We start from the raw sequence: 9,868 nt of genomic DNA, 5'->3' as shown, positions 1-9,868 counted from the left end.
AGTCTAAGGAGTCACAATATAATCCAGCCGACCTAACAATAATAATATAAAGCCACAAAAATAACAATAGAGGGATTCTATGGGGCACAGAAATAACAATATGGGGGTAATAGGAGCACAACAATATAAATAAGGGGTATAACTACAATAGTAATGGGGTAATCACTAGTATTATAGGGACCCAACAAAAGTGCTAAGTGGAAAGTGCTCCAACAAGGGGGGCAGCCCTAGGTCTTTTGGACCATTATATGCCAAGCGCAGATGATTCAAGGGTCTGGTGGGAAGGGTGAGTGGTTAGCCCAGATCTTGGATCCATTGCAGCCATAAGACAATGTGCCCAAAGAAAAGGTTCTTAACCGACAAGGGCGAGAGTTAAGGCCCAGCCCTCGGCCCTATGTTGTCAATATGGACATGATTTTCGAAGTTAAGGGATCAGAGGGAATTTAAACCATTCAACAAATTACGCCCAAATTGGCGGGAATCCTGGTAGCACCAAACAAAAATGGTGCTTGGGAGTTCTAGGAAAGGTGCAATTCATAGGACAGTTAGTAGGAGAGTGCAATTTATAGAGTGGTTAGTAGAAAAACTTCTCTATAGCAATACTTCTCCAATTTTTGGCCAAATTAAGCCCAACAAGAACCCAACTTGGGGTTTTTTACTATTCTGGATCCATTAGAGACATATTTTTTACATTCTAAGTACTATAAATCCATGTAAGCACAAAATTTAGCACTTAATGAATGAGGCCCAACATTGGAAGTTGGACCAAGAGATGTAGCCCAGAGAGGTAAACACCTTTATTATTTTGATGTCTTCTGTTTCTAATATGGTATATTTGTCTCTATTTTTATGTTGTTAACTAAGTTTTAAACCCATTAGTTTATGCATTTTTTCAAAGTGATCCATTTGCTAAAAGACATAAAATTTTACTTGCAAATTTTCCCATCACCTTCAAGTTTATGTAACATATCAGTTTGGTATCAGAGCTCAAGATTATTTTAAAGGTTTGATTTTGTTTGCAAGAGTTTTCTTATGCTTACAATGTTGAAGCTCAAAAGAGGAGAATGAGATATTGTGGAGCCAAGGTCTCAAATTGCTTCAAGGAGAACACACATCTCTCAAGCTTCACCAATCATGGCACATGAAGAAGGTCATGAAGGGATGTTTGAGGATGAGAGAAATTTTAGAAAATATTTCTTTAAAATGTTTGAAATGGTGAAAGTTATTTATGACGAGAGGAACTCAAGTTTGCAAAGAGAGAGCTCAAAACCTCCAAAAGAAAAGGGAGGTAATGGATATAAACCTCCAAAAGGGAATGGAGAGAATGGTGACAAGCCACCACCTTCACCTCCATCTTCATCATCATCCTCATCTTCTTCTACTTCTACCCCTTCACAAACACCTCCAAAATCTCCAAAAGTACATGTTAAAACTCCTTTGTTAAAGCTTGAAATAAAGTTTCAATTGCCTATGTATGATGGAGAGGTAGATGCTGAGAAATTAGATAATTGGATTCATCAGACTGAACTGTATTACAGGATACAAATATTCAAGGATGATGAGACCAAAATTCAGCTTACTTCTCTTAGGTTGGATCGTGCAACCCTCATTTGGTGGGAGGCCAAGACTCAAGAGGAAATGAAGAAAAATGGTAATCTTTTATCCTCTTTGAACGCTTTTTTGCTGCAATAATAAAGACAATTTTAACTCACCTTTTAAGTGATGGAATAATGAATCATTTAGTATAGTGATGGAATAATGAATGATGGTTGAGAGATTATAGAAATATGAGCTTCCTGGAGTGGCAAATTTGCGTTGTGTTAAACAAATTACCGTGCGTGTTTTTTTTTACCAGTGTGTAGTTTTTAAACCTTTGCATTGTTTATTTTGGTATGCACACGTAATACACCAACTCTTATGAAATGTGTGCATAAAAAAAAGTGGAAAGCTACTTTAAAAATATAAGTGGAATATTAAAGTTTGAACGTAAAAAGTGAAGTAGAGTAAGAATGTTCCATTCTCATTTTTTATTTCTTATTATGTTTTTTAATGCATGGAGTGAACAAGAAGGAGAGAGACTTAGTAAAATGTACGGAGAAACAATGAGTGTTTAGAATTTTGTATAAGGAGTAAAATTTGATAAGTGGAATATTAAAGTTTGAACGTGAAAAGTGAAGCAAAGTAAAAATGTTCCATTTTCCTTTTTTCTATTTCTCATTATGTTTTTTAATGCATTGAGTGAACAAGAAGGAGAGAGACTTAGTATAATGTATGGACACAAAATGTGTTTAGAATTTTGAGAGAGTAAAATTTGAGTTTGTATTATATTAGTGTTTTGGTATAAATATTTTTGTGGTGATGGTGTTTTAATTTTTTAGAGATTTGGTTTTAATTTTAGGTTGAAGTGGTATGTATTGTGTTCATTGTGCATTTTTTTTCTTATTTTCTCAATGGTGACGAGTAATATTGTATTGCCTAAATTTGTTGGCACAAACTATTTTGTATGAGAAAAAACATGCAACCAAACTATATTTGTTTGATAGTCGATCACAAGAAAAATAATAGAGCTTTTCCATATTAGATTCATCACAAAACATAACAAAGTAGATACTTTGTTTGACAGTCGTTCACGAGCAAACCATATTTCAAAAGACATTGTCAAGACACTAAATTTGGAAACCATTCCTCATCCTAACCCTTATCCTTTGGATTGGGTATGTTATCACCTAGAATTACAGTCCATGTACTACAGTCCATGTACATAATGTTTTCCCAAACAAAAAAAATTTCATTGTCAAAAGATGTGTGTCAAATGGTTATGGTCCTATGTGTGTTACTTAGGAATCATGTTTTAAAAAGGTATTGATGTGAATCATTTTCAAAAACCGTTAGTCATCCTCCATCATAATTCTTTAAGGCATGTCTTGTCTTGTTTGCGTCATTGGTCCTTTGCGCAGTTTCGCAGCGCAGTCTGATTGGCCAATTTGGCAGCGCAATGATGTTTCCGCCTTTTCGTAGCGTGTCATCTACCAGCCATTTCGTAGCGAATTTTGTTTATTTATAACTGTTTGCGCTACGGAATCGGGGATTCGGGGTTTCAAGTCTGGGGGGATGAGTCATTAGGTCCGTCCATATATTGTCAGTTGATGTCCTCTCCAGGTCATTATGGGTCATCATTCCGCTATGAGGTTCAAAACCATGCACATAAACATCATTCAAAGTGATTTTATGATGTATGGTAGTGTCATGATATTTGTTATTAGTGCGTGAACTGACTTGCTTGTATGACAAGATTATTGAAGCGAAAAGAAGCCTGAGTTTTCATTGAAAAGGACCTGATTGCAAGCGAGCCTGCATTCCAAAGTTTGAAGTTGCCTTCTGAGTTGAAGTTGTTGTTAGTTCTCTGTCCGAAAGTTTTCAAAGTAAAATGGAGAAAAGGGAACATCGATCTGGTAGGTGCCAAAGAACAGAACCGGAGGGGCTTGATATTACGTTAAAGGATGAAGGTGTAGCAAGAGCTTTTAAAAGTGCTGGTTGCTGGAGGTTTTGTGAGAAGTTGCAAGGAGGGCACGCAGAGGTAACAAAAGCTTTTGCATTGAATTTTACTGGTTTAAACTCTAAGGTGTCAATGCTAGAATTCCCTGTATCCCCAGAAGCCATTTCTAATGTGACTGAGATTCCTAGAGGTGGGCATGAATGGTTCAAAAATTTTAAATTCGACATGAGCCCCTATAAGGAATTTTTGAAGGAACCTTATGTAAATGAGGATCTCACAAAAGCTGTGCCAAGGAGTTACGTGAAGGAACATTTTTCCCTGCTCCTCACATGCATCCAAAAATATTTAACATGCGAAGGGAGGTATAACAAAGTTTATTCATATCATTTTAAACTTTTGTTACATTTCACAGGCAAAGCATCAATAGATATCCCTTTCTACTTGTTCAGAAGCCTCGGTAAAATGTGTGATAAAATTCAACTGAAAAAAGATGACTGTGAAACATCACTGTTTCATCATGGTTTGGTGAAGTTGTTAGTGTTAGATGGTTTGCAGAAGATTGGTAAAGATTGGAACTCCTTTATTTTTATGGCTGGATTTCAGAGCAAGACAGGCCTTACTCCATTGCCTGTTAGGGAAAGAGAAAAAGCAATTGAAGAAACTACTCTTGCTGAGCTCAGAAAGGAGGTGAAAGATCAGAAGAAGTCCAAAACCAAGTTGAAGAAACCAGTGAAGCCTTTGGTGATCAAGGAGACACCTCAATCATCATCAAAAGAGAAGGTCAAACAGAAGAAGGATGCAACTGCACCAAGTGAAGTTGAAAAGGTATCAAGAGTAAAAACCAGAGGTCAGTTAAGCAAGGAAAAGAGCAAGTCAATTGCTGTTGAAGAAAGTCCTATGTCAAAAGCTAGTTTAACTGATTTACTTGAGGCAATTGAACTTGAACAAGATCAGTCAGTGCAGATTGAGCCAATAGAGTTTGAGCAGGACCAGCCAGTGCAACCAATGCACATTGACTTAACCCAATCCTCACCAGAGAGCTTGAAGAAGTCAAAGGCTTCGAAAAGGTTACGGTTTGAGGATCCTAGTGAAGAATATGTGTTCAAGCCACGGAGGCCAATTACAAGAAGACAAATGAAAGAGGCCGAGAAACTGCATAAAGAGGAGGCAGCTGTAGAAATGCCTAGTACAGAGTTTCTTGAAGTTTTGACTAAAACAGTGCATGCAGCCAAGAGTAAAGATAAGAGTAAAAAGGTTATTATTAGCCAAGGAGGAAATGTCATAGCTATCAAGAACCAGGCAGGAACAACCCAGGAAAAAGTGGCTCAGATAAAGAGTTTTTCTAGAGAACGTGCAGTGAGATATGCTAGTTATAGAAGGGCTGTATTAAAAGGCAGCACAAGTCTACTGGGGCAAGCCGACTCAAGGTCTGATGTATTTTCATGGATGGTACCAGCACTTAAGCAAGCAAAACTCATAAGAAAGCTGAACATGAGCCTGAGATCAGAAAATAAGGTTTTGAAGAAAGAGGTTAGCAGTTTGAAGAAGAAGCTAGGTAAACTAGCTCACTGACTTAAGAGGAAAGGTGCTTTCCAAGTTTTGATTAATTTTGGTTCAAGTTCCATCATTTTGAAATTATTTAGGTCCCTAACACCTGTACAAAATGTCTGAAGAAATCATGAGTTTAAGCAGAAAGTGCTTCAAGATAAATATGTTTTGTTTTGACAAAAACAGTAGTTTCGTAGCGCGCTACGAAACTATTGTAGATGTTGTTTTATAAGAAAACAATGAATTTGAGGATGAGGTCAGCGAATTTTGAAAGGAATGCCTCGAGGACAGGAGGGAGATCATACAAGGCTATCATAGCAATTCAAACAGTGACAGGTGTAAGTTTTGAAGAAAAAGTGAAATATTTTGTTTTTTGCTAAAGTTTTCTTAAAGGCACTTTATGACCGAATTACTAGGGTTCTGGTAGGGTTACCGGGATTTTTGGTTTTTACACCTGTTCAGTCCACAAGGCATCCAGATCATGAGGCATATGGTGTTATGCGTTGTTATTGAAGGATTAAAGAGCTTGGAGCGTAGTCTTTAAATAGTAAAGAAGAATGGAAGACAGGGACCGTGAAAATAGGGTACTCATATTTACTAATTAATGAGCCATCTACACAGCTAGCACCCGAGGCCAGCTTGTTCAGTGAATGTTCCTCCAACATATCTCAGCCACAACAGAAAATGTACAGGTGTCAAAGCTCAAGAAAGGCATCATGCATAGAGGAGATAGAGTTGGACTTTCAATGTAATTAGGACTCTATGTATTTACAGCACAATACCTTATGTATTTAATAAGTTTGTTTAAAAATAGATAAGGTTAATTAATAATAGACCGTCGAGCTCTCCCCCCATGCTTGAGGAGGAGACTCAAGGTAGTTTTAGTTTTGGTTTTCCTATATATAGTGAAAATTCTCATGTAAGTAGGGTTGGAGATTTATGAAAAAAACAGAGTTTTTATATCAGCTTATGTAAAAGACTTTTGACAGTAATAGAAAGATTACTTTTTCTTCCCAAGATTCATCTCGTGTTCAATACTCAGAATATATGTGGCTTTGTCTTTATCCTTTTATGTTTTACAGCTCACTAAATATGCAATCACTCTGAATTCACCTAGTGGTCAGACTTCCTGTGTATATTTATGAGTTGAGGTTCCTTTTGAGAAATGTTCTGAGTGTTTAAACATTATATGCCTTGGCTTCCATGATTAAGTAGTTAATAGTTTACTGCAGAAGTGTTTGACTCCATGAGCCCAATGGAAGAAGTGTTATTTTTTTGTTCCAACCAGCTTATTTTCATGTACTGTTTGAAGAGTTAGCCATCTTTTCTGGTTATTAATTCATATCAAAAATCTGTGAGAGAGCCCTCTCTGACTAAGGAGGCTAAGCCTTAGCCTAAAGCCTGGTTTGAAATAGTTGCATGAGATCTTGCTAAGTAGCAGTCCTTAGTACACGATTTTATGATAACAGGGTATGTGACAATGCCAAATTTCAAGTGACAAGAAAATGCATACTTAAATTCACCATCACTAAAAAATTTATTAATGAGGTAGAACTTGATGTAGTACCACTTTACATATGCGAGATTGTTTTGGGAAGCCCACATTTATATGATAGGAAAGACATCTTTCATCGCCATGACAACAAGTATAACTTGTTTAAAAATGGGATTGAGTATATTGTTAGAGAAAATAGCAAGAATTTGAATTTGTCTCTTGTGAATGCTAGACAAATGAAGAGGCCTATAAATGCTAGTCGGAATTTTGCATTCTTAATGATTAAAGATAAAGATGTTGAGGAATCTAAAGCCTTCCAAGGATGTGATGTAAGATTAAAATCTTATTTAGTTGAGTTTGTTAACACATGTGATAAGATGTTTCACGAATCTAACATGTTGCCTTATAAAAGAGGAAAAGAACATGAAATTCAATTGCAGTTGGATGCATCACTTTTGTACATTGGTATGAAAAAGATGTCAATGTTAAAGAATGAAGGGATCAAGAAGTAGATACAAGATTTTCTTAATAAAGGGAACATTAGTTATTGTACATCTTCTTGTGGGTCTCCTAATGTATTGGCTTTGAAGAAGGATGGTGCATGGCGATGGCAATCACATTTGGTGAACAATCAAGCCAAATACAAGGCTACACATGATAAGCATCGTTTTTATAACAATTTTCAGGTTGGAGATGAAGTAAGGCTTTGCATCAGCGAAGAAAAGCATCAAGGTGAAAATAACTTGAAATTAGGTGAGCTTCCTCTAATTGAATATCAAGGAGAGAATATTCAGATTCTTTCAATAAAAGTTGTAACACCCTCCTCCCACATCTACCCAAGCAACCCGCCAACCAAGCTAAACATATGACGAGAGGCCACTATGATATGATTCGACCTCCTAAATCACGTTAAGGAAGTGGAACCGACAAAAACACACCATACAAACATCAATCATCAGCTACAATACCCTCAAGAACCAATCCAATAGTTTAGGCAACATGCCTTGGGGTCCCACTAAAATTTTGGACAACTTGAGGCTCATTCGCTCCCATGCTATAGGCATGAGGGTGACCAAAAACCCAAAGTCACTCCCATGGGATTGCCTGCCAGTGGCCAGAGACCTACATTGTCAGTGATATGCTAGTGAATCTAAGATTTGAGCCTCTTTTTCAAGCCCAGAGCCCAGGTCACTACCTAGAATAGATACATCTCTTCAAATTAGTAAAATAACATGCAAATGATAGTGCTAAAGAAAATACTTATTCAAGACCTTGACTGGACCCCTACTAGCCATGACATGCATTTCATCAAATATTTTGAAAATTTTTATTCTACAGGTGTAATTAATAGTTATGAGCACAGGGGTGTCATACTTAGCTAAGAATCACAGGGGTCTCAACTGCCATTCCATCCATTAGGTCATAGATACATTGATCATTCAATTACAAGTAAAAACGCAATGAGAGCCATACATGGCTACTGTCATAAAACACATACATAACGAGCACAATAGAAACAAAAATACTCATGAAAGTATAGTCATATAGACCACATATAATCCATCAAAATTATCATTTAAATACAAGGAGAAATACCCTTTCATTAATGACACAAGATCCAAACCAGGGATGGGACTCCCACATTCCACCCGACCGTAGAATCACTAAGCCAAAACTCTCTTCATCCATTCACCTTGGTGCCATATTCCAAGCATGAATGTGGGAACCCATAGAACATATCAATCAGAAACTATCTAAGGCTTCCAAAGTACATCCACCTCCACGCATCATATAGTGATTCCACCTCACAGTTAAACATCAAAAAACCATCATTTGATCAGTCTCTATCCTAGCCATCCAGGGCTACAAAGCATTTGTCTAGCTAAGGCTCTAGGACTAGTAACTCAACCCATAACTTTTATCGGGCTCTAGAGTGTTTGTCCAGCCATGGCTCTAGGATTAGTAACTCAACCCACCAAGGGTTGTAGAGTTTTTTTCCAAAAAAGGCTATGCGACTAGTAACTCAACCCAAGCTAAGGAAACATGAGAACCAACCAAAAACAAAGAATGAAAGTAAACCAAAAATCACCATGGCTAACCAAGAAATGGCAAGGCTAGGAAATCCACTGTCAATCTAGGTAATCCTCCATGCCAATGACAAATCATGACTAAGAATCCACATGCATATGCCATGCATGCCAAAACTAGTGAAAAAATCATACATGTAACTCAGTACCTGCAAGCAAATTTGATGTAGTTGTTGATCTCAATGCCCTCTTACGCTTTCTTGATCTTGCTTTTCCTTCTCGCTCCAAGAATCAAAGTATACCACACCCTCCAAGAATGCTCCAAGAAAAATTTAACTATCCAAGAGTATGAGAGAGAGATAAGAATGAGAAAGAGTTCCAATATTGAACTAACAAAAGGTTACCAACTGATCCTTATAAGCATTTTTATGGATGAGGTCTCTATCTTCTTCATTTTTCATTATTTTCCTTCATTTTCATCCTTGCATGCAACTTGTGACCTTTTACCTCATTTTTCTCCTCATTTCCATTATCTTCATAAATAAATGTGCCAAAAATGTCATTTTTCCTTTCCTAAGCCTTAGCAATTTCCTTTGCCATTTTCCTTAGCCATAAACAATCACAAGTGATCCCTATCACTAGGATTCATCGATTGTTATTATTTTTCCTTTATTTATTTTTAATACATGTAATTTTCACTAACGCTATTACAGAAGTTTTCTCTCCATAATATCTTGAATAACTGCAGCAAGATCCTATCCTTGATAGAAAAATAACAATTTCAAGAAGAAGGTACAGAAAGCACCTTTGTATGGGGCTCAAAGGTACAAAACCAAAAAAAGCCAAATGGATTGATATTGGAAGGGTGAGGGCATTGTACCTTCATATGTTTGTTAATTGAAAATAGTCTTTTGCAGGTCAAAAATCTTCTAGTTGGGAGGAGTGATCCAGGGGATCAATAAAGTGCTCAAAATCTAAAGTGTTCAAAAGTTCATGGAACCAGTGTCAAAGCATACATCTCAAAAATCTGAATCCAACACAACTTGAATCATTCAAAATTGATATCATATGATCTCGACATTGTGTTCTAATCCTTTTCCCAAACAAGTAAAAAAAATTGCAAATTGGATGCAAGACTACTAACTGGGCAGCATGTACACTTACTAGGAAGGGTGACTAGGCAAGCTAACTATACCTTGTGGGCCAATGTTAGGCTGCCAAGTGGCCTCATGTGATTGGTTAATTTTTATGCACATTTGATTGGTGGTTGGAGTTTTTAAGTGGCCCAAAGGTTGGGTGCCA

This window comes from Pinus tabuliformis, chromosome 3_2 (genome assembly GCF_031772625.1).
Source record: "Pinus tabuliformis cultivar Carrire ecotype Pingquan chromosome 3_2, CPIR1, whole genome shotgun sequence".
NCBI classification, from domain to species: Eukaryota; Viridiplantae; Streptophyta; class Pinopsida; order Pinales; family Pinaceae; genus Pinus; species Pinus tabuliformis.
This window is presented reverse-complemented; position numbering follows the sequence as displayed.